General features: G+C 35.1%; 1 pseudogene; it reads right to left on the bottom strand.

Moving 5' to 3' along the window:
* Nucleotides 1-528: 528 nt before the first annotated feature.
* Nucleotides 529-2,497, bottom strand: LOC149146010 (transcription factor MYB36-like; annotated as a pseudogene).
* Between the last annotated feature and the right edge of the window lie 12,952 nt (nucleotides 2,498-15,449).

Genomic DNA, 15,449 nt, shown 5'->3' with positions numbered 1-15,449 from the left:
AAACTTTACTGTATTTCTGAGTGTGAATAGAGTGGAAATATTAAGCTCTATGTATTATTCTTAATCTTGATTCATTAAATATAACTTTATTCTGTCTAATATATAAGATAAAAAGATCGTGAAACAATAATTAGAGTATCACATGGTGCTTAATATTTACAATGAATACAAACTTATCCTTACCGGAAAAAGTAAGACTTTTCATTTATATCATTATCAACAGTCATGCAATTCTATCACAATATTCTGGTTCGTTAGCTTTGTATCTGGGCCTAATGAGAGAAAAGTAACACCTTTATTATTCGAGATGGAACTAATTTTCAAAATGATATTTGAAGCTTCATTATTATGACTTTACACTACTGCAATTTATCATAATCATGACTGTACAATACTGCAATTTAACTTTTGATATATGTCGATTGGTCCACAAACATAATTGCAGGTTTCTCTTTAATGTTGTACTTTTAAACAATCTATCTTCTAATTTATGCCGATTGATCCACAAGCCGTATTGTATGATTCTCTCTACTGTATTAGTGAGTCGGTGCTGTATAATAATAGATCATTCAATTTTGTTGAGAATCCATAGGTTCCCATGTTGTTACTTTCTGAACTGAAGGCATTCATCGAGGCTGACTCATAGTTTTCCACCTCAGACGAGCTATATGCAGAAAAAGCGAGTGAATTATCACTTTTGGCTAATACTGCAGATGGGTTCCCTAGTCTTATATGATTATTCATCTGCATTTCACACAGATGTACTGGAGAGGCCACCGTCCCATTGTAAATATGCAAGTTTGCAGCATCGGAGGTATATTGATTATGAGCAACGGAATGCGGTAATTGTGAGCGGTTGATGCAGTTAGATGCCTGTTTTGGAGATTCTGTATTGATAGTACTCATGCAGTTGTTTGAACGATGATCAACCAGAATTTCTTCATGCCTCTGGGGCAGCTTCCTGAGACAAGAATTGTGGTCAAACACTTCCCGATGAAGCTGGACTGATAGGTAGGGGATTTAACCAGAATGTAACCGGTTCTGAACTTGAACTGGATTCAGTAATTGTTAAGCCACAATTTTGCTCCAACATATGAGGGATTATTCCAGGGCCGAACTTACAATAGTTGGCATCCATATTGGTATTAACATGCTGATATCGTTGTGGCTCATATATGTTTGGGCTTGTAATGCTCTCTGATGTAGCATAGCTTTGCACGTCCTCGCCATCTTGTTTTGCTGCTGCAAGATGACAAGTTTGATTATCTTTGGACCTCCCAGCAGTTTCTTCATCAGCCTTGTGTTCCAGTAGTTTTTGATATGATTATCTGGTCTTCCTGGAAACTGGCCAGCAATGATAGACCATCTGCACAATGTTAGAAGGTTAGGTCTCATATTCCAATCAATAACTATAAAAAAACTTTCCAAATGATTGAAAAGCTGTGAATCTCCTAGGCTGACTTATTGTAAACTACCTGCTACCAATACTCATAAAGAGGCTACAAATTGTGTTATCTTCTTCTTCTGAGAACCCTCCATGCCTTATATTTGGCCTCAAGTAGTTTAACCATCTAAGTCTGCAGCTCTTCTCACACCATTTTAAACCTGTATTCAGATACAAATGGTCACTACAAAACCATTGCAAAACATACACATGTTAGAAAAGATGACACTTCTCAAATTACTGGCATGGTCTTTGACTTTTACCACTAATGCCATGTATGCTAATAACCTCAGGTTTTATTTTATCTACATACTCAGTAATTATAAACACAATACTGGTTCAAAATATTTCATTACAGAAATGGAACATCTCATTGAAAATGATCGATCCAGTAAGTAATCAAAGCCAAGCACTTATATGATATCTATAATTCCATGAAATGTATCAATCCGGTAAGAGCCAAAAGCCAATATGATATCTATAAACGAGGGAAATACAGATGCAGATGCTAAAGATATCCGTCAATCACATTAACAAAACACAAAATCTAAAAGTCTAAATCCTAATCTTATTCTCTGTTTAACTTACGTAGATTAAAAACTCTGGAAATATCCAATAATCTGAACATAAGGAAAGAGATCAATTACTAATATCACAAAAATTATAATACATCATAGAAAAAACAAGAAACCTTAGCAAAGTGGTAAGAGTGCGTTGATGTGAAACGCAATTTATTTATATTATCCTCGCAACAGCTGCACAGGTATACAAAACTGCCTAGAATAATTCTTCTAAAATTTTGGAATATTAAGCTTGACTGCAATAAAACTAAGAGAAAGTAGAACATAAAGCTGATCTATTTCATTTCTGGATAAATTCAATGATATGTGAAATACAACATACCAACTTTCTGGGGTAGAGCAAGCCAGTTGCCTCCTGTGCCATGCTTGTCTATATATTCCTTCAGTTTACGGTACTCCTCGGGAGACCATGGCCCTTTCTTCACATTAGCTTCTTCACATTAGCTTTGTCACAGCAAGGGGCTCTACCCATTTTCTCAGATTAATCCAACTAGTTGACTTTGAAAGGTCTTATGGGTTGGTCAGAATAAGTTCAAAGAAATGAAAAAAAAGGCTAGAAATTGAAATCTCTGAGATTTTAATAAATTTCAATTATACATGTCTCTATTTCTCACTACATAGGAAAAAAGCGTTGTCTAACTATTAAACTTTTTGGAGATTTTCTTCAAGTGATTGACGCATGATGACTCTCCTTTCACTTATACAAGAATAAGACCTGGACAGTCGTTAGACTGAAACTAAATATGATCAGTGCGGCCTCTCTTTTTTAACAAAACATGAGGTGGGCATAAGAAATGAGCACGAGACCTTTTCCTCTTGTGATGAGATAGATGGATAGAGAACAGATAAAAACATTTATAGAGTAACGAATTGGTGGTGGAGAGTGGAGAAGGAAGTGGGAAGGAAGGTGCCGGGAGTTAAGCTTCATGTAATGGAGGGGGCACATTTGTAAGATTTTTGACATACACATATCTAGATCTTCAAAACAATAAACAAGCTTGCAAGAGAAGGAAGGAAGCCATCAAGAATTGAGAAAAGAATGAAAATTGATTCTACAATATTAGTTTTAGAATAAATACATAATAGCAACTAAGTTAAGCTTAGTTGTACAAGCAATAACTAAAGCTAACTAAAGCTAAGTGTGCTTTATCTTATGTTAATGTGTACATGTGCCACATGCAAGCAATAAGTTAACTGGAGCTAATCTAGCTGCATGTACACCAACACAGGTAGTCTAAGTGCATGTACACCAACACCTCCCTTAAGCATAACTTAGGTGAGTGTGATGCAAAATGAATGAGTCCCGGCAACACGGCCATTTTAGGTACCCATATACAATGCATAAGCATAAAAAGGAGGAAAGAGGGAAAACCTAGTGGGAAGAGAACCCCCCCTCAAAATATAATGCAAAAGTAGAGAAAAGACAACTTCTAGGGAGTCGTGTCCTTCACCCCAAGACGATCTCACAGGAATCGAAACTTCTGCTCAGTGAAAGTCTTGGTGAAGATGTCAGCAATCTACTCAGAACTAGGACAGTACTGAAGATCGATGATCCCATCATGAATGAGTTCTCTAATGAAGTGCATGTGGATCTCGATGTGTTTGGTACGCTACCGCTGCACTGGATCTCTGCAAAACTTTAGGGTACTTTGATTATCGCACCAAATGACAGTTGGATGATGGACACTGATCCCAAGCTCAGATAGGAAATGTTGTAGCCAAATTGCCTGAATAGTGGCATTGACTGCTCCTCTATACTCGGCCTCTGCTGATGATAAAGCAATGGCAGCCTGCTTCTTACTTGACCAACAAATTGGGCCGGATCCCAAACTAAGTACATAACCGGAAGTAGACTTGCGATCAATGGTGTCGCCAGCCCAGTCTGAATCTGTGAACCCGATGAGATTCAAAGAACAATTGGCTGCATAATTAATCCCATAGGTGATTGTCCCGTGGACATATCGAATGATGCCCTTTGCAGCATTCCAGTGTAACTCATGTGGCTCCTGCATGTATCTAGAAACTGCTCCGACAGCATAGGAGAGATCAGGATGGGAGTGAGTGAGATAAAGAATACTTCCCACAAGCTGGCGATACAATGTGCAATCAACCAATGGTGTGTCTTTGCCATTCTCAAGCTTTATCCCTGATAAGAAAGGTGTGGCTGCTGGCTTGTAGTCACTCATGTGAAATCGTGCCAAAAGATCTCTCGCATATTTTGGTTGAGAAATGGTAATGCCAAAATCACGCTGAAGGATCTCTAGTCCAAGGAAGAAATTTAGCAAGCCCATGTCTGTCATAGAAAACCTCTTATGCAATGCAGTTTTGATGTTAGTAATGGCAGAAGCTAAACTACCCGTTATCAAAAGATCATCTACATAGAGTACTATGATCAACAAGGAGTCAATTTTCTTCAGAAAATAAACATGGGAATCAGATTTGCAACGTACAAAATTTTGAGATAACAAATAAGAATCCATCTTTGCATACCATGCTCTAGGTGCCTGCTTGAGGCCATAGAGAGACTTCTTTAGCTTTCATACGAGAGATGAATTCTGCATGTATCCCGGTGGCTGCTCCATGTAGATTTTCTCCTCGAGATCACCATGAAGAAAGGCATTCTTCACTTCCATGTGATGCACCTCCCATCCTCTTGCTGTTGCAATGGAGAGAGCTAGCCGAATGGAATCCATTTTTGCCACTGGAGCAAAAGTCTCATCATAGTCAACACCATGTACTTACTGAAAAGCTTTTGCTACCAATCGTGCCTTATATCGACTAACCTGGCCATTTGATGCTTTCATGGTCCGGTAAGCCTACTTGCATCTCACAAGTTTGCGATTTGAAGGTAGCGGAACCAAATCCCAAATCTAGTTCTCAATGAGAGAGTTATATTCCTCATCCATGGCGGCTTCCCATTCAGGATGCCCATTTGCTTCTGCATAAGTTTGTGGTTCAGATCCATGCATCATATAAGCATGCATGGGCATGGATGGCTCCATAGCTAAGAGTGCTTGCGGATCTTCCTCAAACAAAGGGATAGAGGCAGGATCATCAAGGATATCACTCATGCTGCGCCATTTTTGTGTTCAAGGTGGTCGAGAATCTTCCGAACTACATGCAGAAGTATGATCTCAATGTTCAACAACTGGTGGTCTAACAGGGGTCACAGGAAAAGACTCATCTTCATCAGAATGCTGGTCTGAAGTTTCATCTGCATACTCATCAATGAGTGGTGATGAAAATTTGGTAACAAGTTCATCTACTGGTGCATGCGAAATATCTTCGTCAAACTTTACATTCCCTTCAATAAAGAGCTCTTCAGTGTGGATATCAAGCAATCTATACCCTTTGACTTCATAAGAATATCCAACAAACATGCATGCTTTTCTTTGAGGCTCCAAAGCCTTTCTCTTCTCTGGAGGAATGCGGGCCCATGCTCGAGATCCAAAAATGCGGAAATGACTAACTTCAGGTTGCATGCCAGTCCAAACCTCAAAAGGTGTTTTTCCAGTAACAGATTTATGATAAGATCTGTTCTGGATGTATGAGGCACTATTAATAGCTTCGGCCCACAATTTCGACGGAAGAGATCTTGCATGCAACATGCAATTAGCCATCTCTTTCAAAGATCGATTTTTCCTTTCAGCCACGCCATTTTGCTGTGGAGTGTAAGGAACTGTATGCTGCAACTGTATGCCTGCTTCATCACAAAGATTCTTGATATCTTTGTTGACATATTCCGTCCCATTATCTGTGCGGAGTATTTTGATGCGTTTTCCAGACTCATTTTCCGCATGCGCTTTGAAAATCTTTAGATGTTGAAAAACTTCAGACTTGAGTTTCAAGAAGTAAACCCAAGCGAATTTCGTGTAATCATCTATAACTGACAACACATATCTTGCTTTGCTCATTGAAAGCACCGGAAATGGACCCATGAGATCACTGTGTACAAGTTCCAAAGGTGAAGAGGCTCTCCATGCATCCCCCTTCTCGAATTTTTCTTGTGGATGCTTTCCAAGAGCACATCCATTACAAACACCATCTGAAAATTCAATGGTTGGCAATCCTTTGACCATACCTTGCTTACTAAGCTGTTGCATATATCTGAAATTCAAGTGCCCAAATCTCTCGTGCCAAATCCTACTTGCTTCATTTGCATGCGTAAGTAGCAAAATAGAATCTGATTGAGGAACAAAATCAGAAAATGTATACAGACGAGATTGATCATTTACCTTGCCAGATGCAATCTTCAAATTGGTTTGCATGTCATAAATGCTCACGGAATCTGGGGTAAATTCCGTTTTCCTTCCGCTGCCTGTGTGTGTCATCTAATACACTAAGAGGAGATTCAAAGAAAGCCTTGGAATATGCAAGACATTTTCAAAACTTCCATCTTCGAATTGCACTCTTTCTTGTCCAGTTTCTACAACTGCAGAATTATCCCCCATGAGAATGGGAGGACCTGAGTATGCATGTAGAGAAGAAAAGGATTCATTTGAAGAAGCCATATGATGTGAAGCTCCTTAATCGATGATCCATTCTTGTGGTGCAGAATGAAGAGCAATCAAAGCATGCCCGTTACCTCTTAGATCTGGTGCTTTTTCTCCAGACTTCTTCTTAGCATTCTCAGGAATGTGGTCTCCAAGATTGTGTTGCTAGAGTGTCTGCACCATAAGATCTATAGTCTTCTTCATGCATGCAGATTCAGGATCAAAACCACGGTGGCAATAATTGCACATTGATTGCCCTTTCGTTCCTTTCCTTTCCTTTGAGCTAGATGATCCATCAGGGGGTTTGGGATGTCCTCCCTTTCTTGGATCAGGATCCTTCTTCCATTTTCCTTTCTGATGGTCTTTGGAATTTGTCTTTCCTTTTGCATGCACAGTAAGTGCGTGCGCTTTGGAATTTTTAAGTGTGCCCATTTTGATGAGCTTATCTTTCTCATGCATCAAAGACTGAATAAAAGAATCCAGTGAGGGCATCTTCCAACGGTGCACCAGTTGCAGATCTGACTGTGTGGAATGTAGAGACGAATATTGCATACTCTGGACCAAGTTTTGATAAAATAGAAAGAATCAACTGATTTTCTTGCTTGGATTTGTCGATCCCGCATCCTTTCAGCTGAACCAACAAGGCTTTATACCTTGTGAAAAAGTCTTGAATGTTCTCAAAGTTTCTCGGATCTAATGAGTTTAACTCATTTTCGAGAATGTGACCTTGCATTTCATCCTATTTTCCAAACAATCCTTCCAATTTTTTCCATACTTTATTTGGAGTTGAACATGATTCAACATGAAATAGCAGTTCCGGAGAAATAGATAAACATAGGATGCCGAAGGCCTCGTCCATGCGATTGAAATATCTTGTTTTCTCCATTACCGATGTGGGTTCAACTTCCGTTTCCATGGTTATTTGAAATAAGCCTCTACTTCTGAGATGAAGTTGAATCTTTGGCTTCCATTCGAAATAATTATATGGAGTGAGAATTGCCGATGTGGAAACTCCAATTTAGACTCCATTCTTTGTTGTTGCTTCAATCTTCTGAACCTGCAAATAAAATTGCTTGTGCACTGATTACAGATCCCTGTGCTCTGATACCATGTAAGATTTTTGAGATACACAGATCTAGATCTGCAAAACAATAAACAAGCTTGCAAGAGAAGGAAGGAAGCGAGCAAGAATTGAGAAAAGAATGAAAATTGATTCTACAATATTAGTTTTAGAATAAATACATAAAAACAACTAAGTTAAGCTTAGTTGTACATGCAATAACTAAAGCTAACTAAAGCTAAGTGTGCTTTATCTTATGTTAATGTGTACATGTGCCACATGCAAGCAATAAGTTAACTGGAGCTAATCTAGGTGCATGTACACCAACACAGCTAGTCTAAGTGCATGTACACCAACAACTGGAGCTAATCTAGGTGCATGTACACCAACAACTAGAGCTAATCTAGGTGCATGTACACCAACAAAATTTGTGAGCTTTGTGGTTGTTGTTATTGCTCCATAATTTGTGCTCTTATCGTCTACAGACACCTATAACAACTCTTGCCCAAATTGCATGGCATGCACGCCTGGACTTGAATATTATATGATCACGTATTGCAATCAGAAAAGGGTTTAAGTACGTGTCGTTGGAACGATGGCTGTCAGTCCCATGAACTCGACGTCGTAGATGCGTCCCAATAGAAATGTCAACGCTCCATAACTTTTCTAACCTTGGCATGCGATGGGCTGCGAGAAGAAATGGACCGAGCTCCCTTTACCCGTTCATCCTTGGTTTTATGGTCCAAATTTGGTTTGTTTATTACCCATTATGGCGCAGCTGTCATGAACCCAATTTGGTTTATTTATTTTGGAATTATTTTTTTGAAGGTTTGGTAGGATTTTTTGGATTTCAAGTTTACATGTTTATGGTTCACTCATTTACGAAAGGAGGATAAGGATGATATCACAAAATTCCAACTCAAGATCTTAAATTTTGTAAGACTTTATTCCACCCTTATCACCAATGGAACTACTCATTGTGGTATTCTAATTCAAGCTTCTGTGATCTATATCATAATGTACAGAGAATTTTTTGGATGAAATCACATTGAAGATTTTGGGGATGCTTTTAGAACCAGCAAGTGTGGTTCATCTTCACTACAAGATGAAGAAACAGATCTAGGAAAAAGGTTAAATAGAGAGATAGGACAACCTAACAGCTAGAAGATAACAACCATATTTGACTTGGAGAGGGAAGGGAGAATGTTTAATAATATTTAGATAAATTTTATTAATTTATTGATTTTTCATTTTATTAAAAATTATATATATTTTTATTTATCAACTTAATAACTACTATATTTGATAAGGATTTTAATTTATGAATATAATGATCAAAGAATAAAAAAATTAACTAATCATATTTTTATTGTATTATATTCAATTAAATTATAATATATTAATAAATTTTATATGTGTGTGTGTGGGTGGGGGGTTATTTAAATCGATATATATAACATTTAATAATATGTTTAATCTAAATATAAAGGATCAAAATTAATTATTTTAACATGAAAAACTAAAGAATAGGGTTTTAGAAATATTTGATTCTTTTTATTTTATTTATATATATAACCATATAATTAAAGATTAAACTAATAATAAAGATTGTATATCTATATATAGATATATTGCATAATTAAATTTTAACATTTAATAAAAAGAGATTCTAATACTACTAAAACAATAGTATAAATAAAAATACTGCTGATAATTGTATTATTAATAATAAAATATTGTTCATAATAATAATAAAAAAAAAAAAACACCAAGGAGCCTAGACAAATATGGGGAAAACTAGGAAGAAATGGCGGGAATCCAACATCTTCTATTTTTTAGTCATCGTCCCTATTAATATTACTAGAAGAACTATTAATTTCAATGGCTTCCCTAAACTTACGATGGTGGAAATGAGGAATCTTAGTGATAACCCTAGCCTCTTCAATGCATATATGATGCTTGGTCTTCTCTAAATGTTAGGCCAAAGCTCAAGATTTGGTCCTCCCGTGCTTGATATCAACAGTGTGTTCCTTAATCCTCTGGTTAATAGAATGAACAATTTCACAGATGTATGAGGTTCCATAGGAACAAGGGATGATATAAACACCTTTCGTATCCAAAGGGTTTACACGGTCTTTAACAGACTTAGGGGAACTTCTAATGGTGTTGAGGGGTCTAAAGGTTGAGGGAATATTATGCTTCTTCAGGATTCTAGCAATCTTGTCTCTGATCTCCAAGATGAAGGGGAGGTGGACTCTTGAATTGTGATCAATGGGTTCTTTCTTGACCTTGGGACCTTCGCTCACATTCAGGAAAGCTTTGACACCCTGCTACCTACTATAGCCATTTTGGACAAAAACATTAAGGAGATGGGATTTTTCCTTAGAAATGTGGTCTTCATCAGAAATTCTAAGAGCCCGAGTGGCTAACGTGTTGAGAACACCTATCTTCCGAGCAGGAAAATTGTGAGAATTGGCATGAAGATACTATTTAGTATGAGTCTTTTTTCGATATACCTCATTGGAGAAATAACCATCAAATTTCATAGAAATGAGGACATCAAGAAAAGGAAGGCAACCATTGACCTCATGCTCCATCTTAAATTACAAGGAGTTACACTGATTATTGAGATGTTGGAAAACAGGTCTAATTTCTCATGCCCGTGCTGCCATATGGTGCAGGTGTCATCAACGAATCTTTCCCAAAGCTTGGGTTTAAATAAAGCTAAGGATGAAGCCTTGGATTCAAAATCTTCCATGAACAAGTTAACGATGATAGGGGACATGGGGGGACCCATGGCAACCCCACAGGTTTGTTTAAAGAACTCACCTTCAAAACAAAAAAAAGTAGAAGTGAGGGAGATCTCAACTAATTTAGCTGTGTAGGGATCAGTAAGGCAAAAGATGACATCAAGGGCTTCCTTAATGGGGATGCTAGTGTATAGGGAAACTACATCAAAACTGACAAGATTGTCACCTGGTTCAAATCTCATATCTTCTAATTCTTTAACAAAAGAAGAGGAGTCTTTGACAAAGGACTTCGTCTGCCCTACCAGGGGTTTCAGCTTCATGGCTAGATATTTAGCTAAAAGGTAGGTTGGCCCACCAATGGTGTTGACAATGGGTCTAAGGGGGACTCCCTCTTTATGGATTTTGGGAAGCCCATAAATCCTCAGAGTGATATGGCTACTTTCAATCAGCTTATAACTAAAGGAGCCAACTGAGCTGCCGATTTAATAGCAAGAGCAATAGTCTTAGAAATCTTTTTGAAGGGATTCTTGTCAAGCTTTCTGTAGCTTCCACTGTTGATAAGATGATCCAACATCTTCTTCCGATAATATTCCTTATCAAGGATAACAACTGCCCCCACTTTGTCAGCTTTTAAAACGATGATGTGAGGGTTCCTATTTAGGGATTTTAGGGCTTTGAACTCACCTTTGCTGATGTTATTCTTAGGGGGCTTATCTTTCCTAAGAATAATAGCACAGTCTTGTCGAATAATATCTTTAATATTATCCGGTAAGCCCTTTATCCCAAATTCGACGTCACACATAATATCAGCCACCAAAATCTTTTTGGGAGCAAGGGAAAAATTCAATCCCCTCTCTAAAAGATTGAAGACCGGAGGAGGAAAAGAAAAATTGGATAAATTAACAACTTTATTATTAGGATGGTTAGTAATATTATTGGAACCACTATCATTATTATAATTGGTATTATTATTATTTTCATTATTACTACTAAACTTATTAATATCATTATCGACAACTACATTATCATTAATATATTTATGTGTTCTTTCATTATTATACTTATCACTAAATCTAGTAATTTTATTTTTCACTTCCTTTATTCTCAAAGCTATTATTATTCTTATTATTATTATTTATGTTGAAATTAGAAATATTAATATTATTGTTATAACCTATATCAAAATTTGAACTGTCATTGAACGCAAAATTGGTAACGAAGGGACGACTACATAGGAAAAAACATATATAGGGGAACCAAAAAAACGCCGCAGGGATCAGGATAGAGAACACGACATTGGGAGGGGAAAGAACCAAGCGGAAGGTGAGAGGGAGGGACATCGACAGGGCTATCGATGGACATGACTAGGATTGGGAATGGGTCAAGGGATGCAGGTCAGAGAGGGGAAGCAAGGGCAGGATGGAGGGGGAAACAGAGATCGAGGAATCGATCTGTTTGTAGTAGTAAGGGATATTAGGACAAGCCCGCGACAATGGGAGGGATGTAATGCTAGAAGCGGAAATTCAACGGGAGACTAAGAAACTAGAAGCCAAGTCGTCTAGATTATTAGAGGAGGTGAAGGGTAGGGAACCAACACCAAAACCCTCGAGATGGGGTCGCTTTTCAACCACGGAGATGATTTCATCATTGGAAGGAAACCCAATGAACCTTGATCCACCGTCCTCTCTGGATCTAGAAGTTGCTCTAGTTTGATACCTATTAATATCGCCATGAACCGAGGAGTCGAGGGTGACCACCTGATAGCTGTTGATTTTGCTATTGGAGGAGAAGCTAGAGAGGAGAGATCAGATTGAAGAATTTTCACATGATGAGGATTTGCTGGATAGTTTAGAAAGTTTGACTGTTACATTGTTGTCCAGATCTCCTCCATCTGCAGAGCTTTTAATGCTGAGAAGGCTTCAATTTTCACCCATAGCTCAGGGGACAACAAGCTAGACATCTCCAGATGTAAGGAGAGAAGATTTCTCGAAAGAAAATGGAGCTTACTTCTAACCCTAGAAATCTAAGAATGAATTAAGGTGAGACTTGCATTTAAAAATATTCGATGAGAACTCGACTTGTTAAGGCAGTGTTTAATTTGGACAAAGAGAGGAACAACTGACAAATCCCTATACCTCTTCAGGAAAGAAAGATTTGTCTTCATCTTACAAACCCGCAAGCATGCTCGTTCAAATATATGAACTTTAATGGTAACGGCCCTCCCATCCAGGGTAGTGATATTCGAATTCAAGCTTCTGTGATCCATATCATAATGTATAGATAATTTTTCGGAAGAAACCACATTAAAGATTTTGGTCGATGCGTTTCGAACTAGCGAGTGTGGTTCATCTTTAGGACATGATGAAGAAACAGATCTAGGAAGAAGATTAAATAGGAGACAGGTCAACCTAACATCTAAAAGATAGGAGCTATATTTGACCGGGGAGGGAAAGGGGAATGTTTAATAATATTTAGATAAATTTTATTAATTTATTGATTGTTTATTTTAGATCTATATATATATATATATATATATATATATATATATATATATATATATATATATATATATATATATATATATAATGACTATATTTGGTAAGGGTTTTAAATTATTTTGGAATTATTATTTTCAAAATTTAATTTAATTATTTATCACGATTAAATTATATGAAATGAATTATAGATTTTTGGAACTTTGTATTGGTAAGTCGTGATATTGACCCATAGAATTGTAACAAAGTGTATTTACAAAATAAGAATCAACATTAAAAAGTAAGTTGAATTTACGGCTAAAACTCTCTTCACATGTTTTTTTCTTTTTTTGAATGTGTATAGATTTAAACTTATTTAATAATTATTTTTATTATTATTAATAATTATTATTGGTATTTTAAATAAAGATATAATTTAGCTAGTTTATGATTTTTTGGTTTATTTTACCAATTTGAGATGCTTTACGAAATAATTGTACGAAGTCGAGATAGGGATCAAATCTATTTTCACTCGAAAAGAGGATTGCACCTCAAGAGACTAATTTTATTTTATTTTCAGTTTTATGTAATTTGATCCAAACAAAATGCTTTAATTAATAATTCTAATTGTTAATTTCATTTAGTTATTTGATTTTTATTTGTATTTTATAATTTGACCTCATGAAAATGTTTACATAACATACCATCATGTAACCTAACACGAGCTTAGATTTATCATAACCTTTAGCTTATATCCATCTTAACCTTGGATCTACCAAGCGCCCATAGATCAAATCTCTTTTAATTCTAAAGAAGGCGATTGCACCTCAAAAGATTAATTTTATTTTATTTATGTAATTTAATTTTAACCAAATGTTTTAATTAATAATTATAATTATTATAATTGTTTTATATTTTATTTAGGTATTTATTTTTAATGTTATTTAATTTGACATCGTAAAAATGTTTACATGACATAAGGGTACATAACATAAATTTACAACATCTAGTTCCATACTACTTTGTAGAGTGCCTCCGTGCTTAAACAACCTTGATCCATGTTAAATCTACCAACATAGATCCATCTTAAGTATGGATCTAACATGTGCCAAGAGGTATCAAATGTATTCATGTGAAAACATCTTTAGTGCAAAATAGAATGTGTTATTTTTCATTGTTTAAATTCTATTTTGAACGCTAAACAGATTATATATAGGAGCAAATAAATGTTTTAGCCATAAAAAGTTAATTTTTTTATACATTTTTTTTTAAATGATATAATATATACTTAATTTATATTAAAATATTTTACATCACATGTATATCGAGAAATTTTATCACACAAATTAAAATGATTTTTTATTATTAATATTTTTAAGTATATGTCAATATTAATTCTTATTAGAATATTTTATTAATAAACCAAATTGAATATTTTTTTATATACAACATTAAAATGTTTTACTATATATATATATATATATATATATATATATATATATATATATATATATATATATGGATATATATGAAATTGATATCAACAATAATTAATTAACATATATTTTCAAATAGTTTATTTTAAATCTCTTGTTCAAATTTTTTTGAAAAGTATAAGATTTAAACTTCTTACTCATATATTTATTTATTTCTATTGGTTTTCTTATGATAGCCGACATTTCGAAGCTCAACTTGATATGGGCTAGATTAATTATTAATAATTGATCATTATAATTATGATTATTTTATGTTACTTGAGCTAGTCAAAATGTTTTAAATAATCATATTAATTATTAATTTTACTTTTATATTTTATTTCTATATTTTATTATTTTTTGTTGATTTTTTGGGCTAAGAGTCACTCTACAAGCAGTTTAATTATTAATAATTGATCATTATAATTATTAATTTTATTTTATTTTTATTTTTATGTCATTTGAGCTAGTCAAAATGTTTTAATTAATCATTATTATTATTATTTTTATTTTTATTTATATTATAAACTTGTGAATAGGCTTTGTTATAATAACATGGGCTAATAAGGCTTACCAATACCACATGCCAAAAATTCATAACTTATTTCACAATCAATTTTTTTTTTAATAATATGACAAGATTGTTATCCATCAGTATTCACCCCCACTTTACCATGGTTATTATTAACTTGTAAATAGGCTTTGTTACAATACCATGGGCCAATACAACATGCCCAAAAACCCTAACTTATTTGAAAATAAAAATAACTTGTTTTAATTTAATTTTATAACATTTTTTTAATTGAACCTAAATGGAGAAAGATTATAATTACTTTTGTGATATTTCTAGACCCTCTCTATTAAAAATATTCCAACAAAAATTAAATTAAGGTTTTAATAAAATTAAAAATGAGAAAATTTTTATATTTAAAGGTGCGAAATTTATATAATATAAATAGTATCAGTAAAAATCAATATAGATCCATCTTAACAAGGATCCAAGGGATGGAAACAGGAAAAGTGTAGGGGATAAGGGGGGGAGAGGAAGGAAGATAGTGACAAAAATGGAGGGAAGAGAGGGAGAGAGAGAGAGTGGGATAGAGGAAAGTAGGGGAGAGAGAGAAGAGGAGGGTAGATAGATAAGGAGAGGGGGAAGAGAGAGAGAGGGACAC

This window comes from Pinus tabuliformis, chromosome X (genome assembly GCF_031772625.1).
Source record: "Pinus tabuliformis cultivar Carrire ecotype Pingquan chromosome X, CPIR1, whole genome shotgun sequence".
NCBI lineage: Eukaryota > Viridiplantae > Streptophyta > Pinopsida > Pinales > Pinaceae > Pinus > Pinus tabuliformis.
This window is presented reverse-complemented; position numbering and strand designations above follow the sequence as displayed.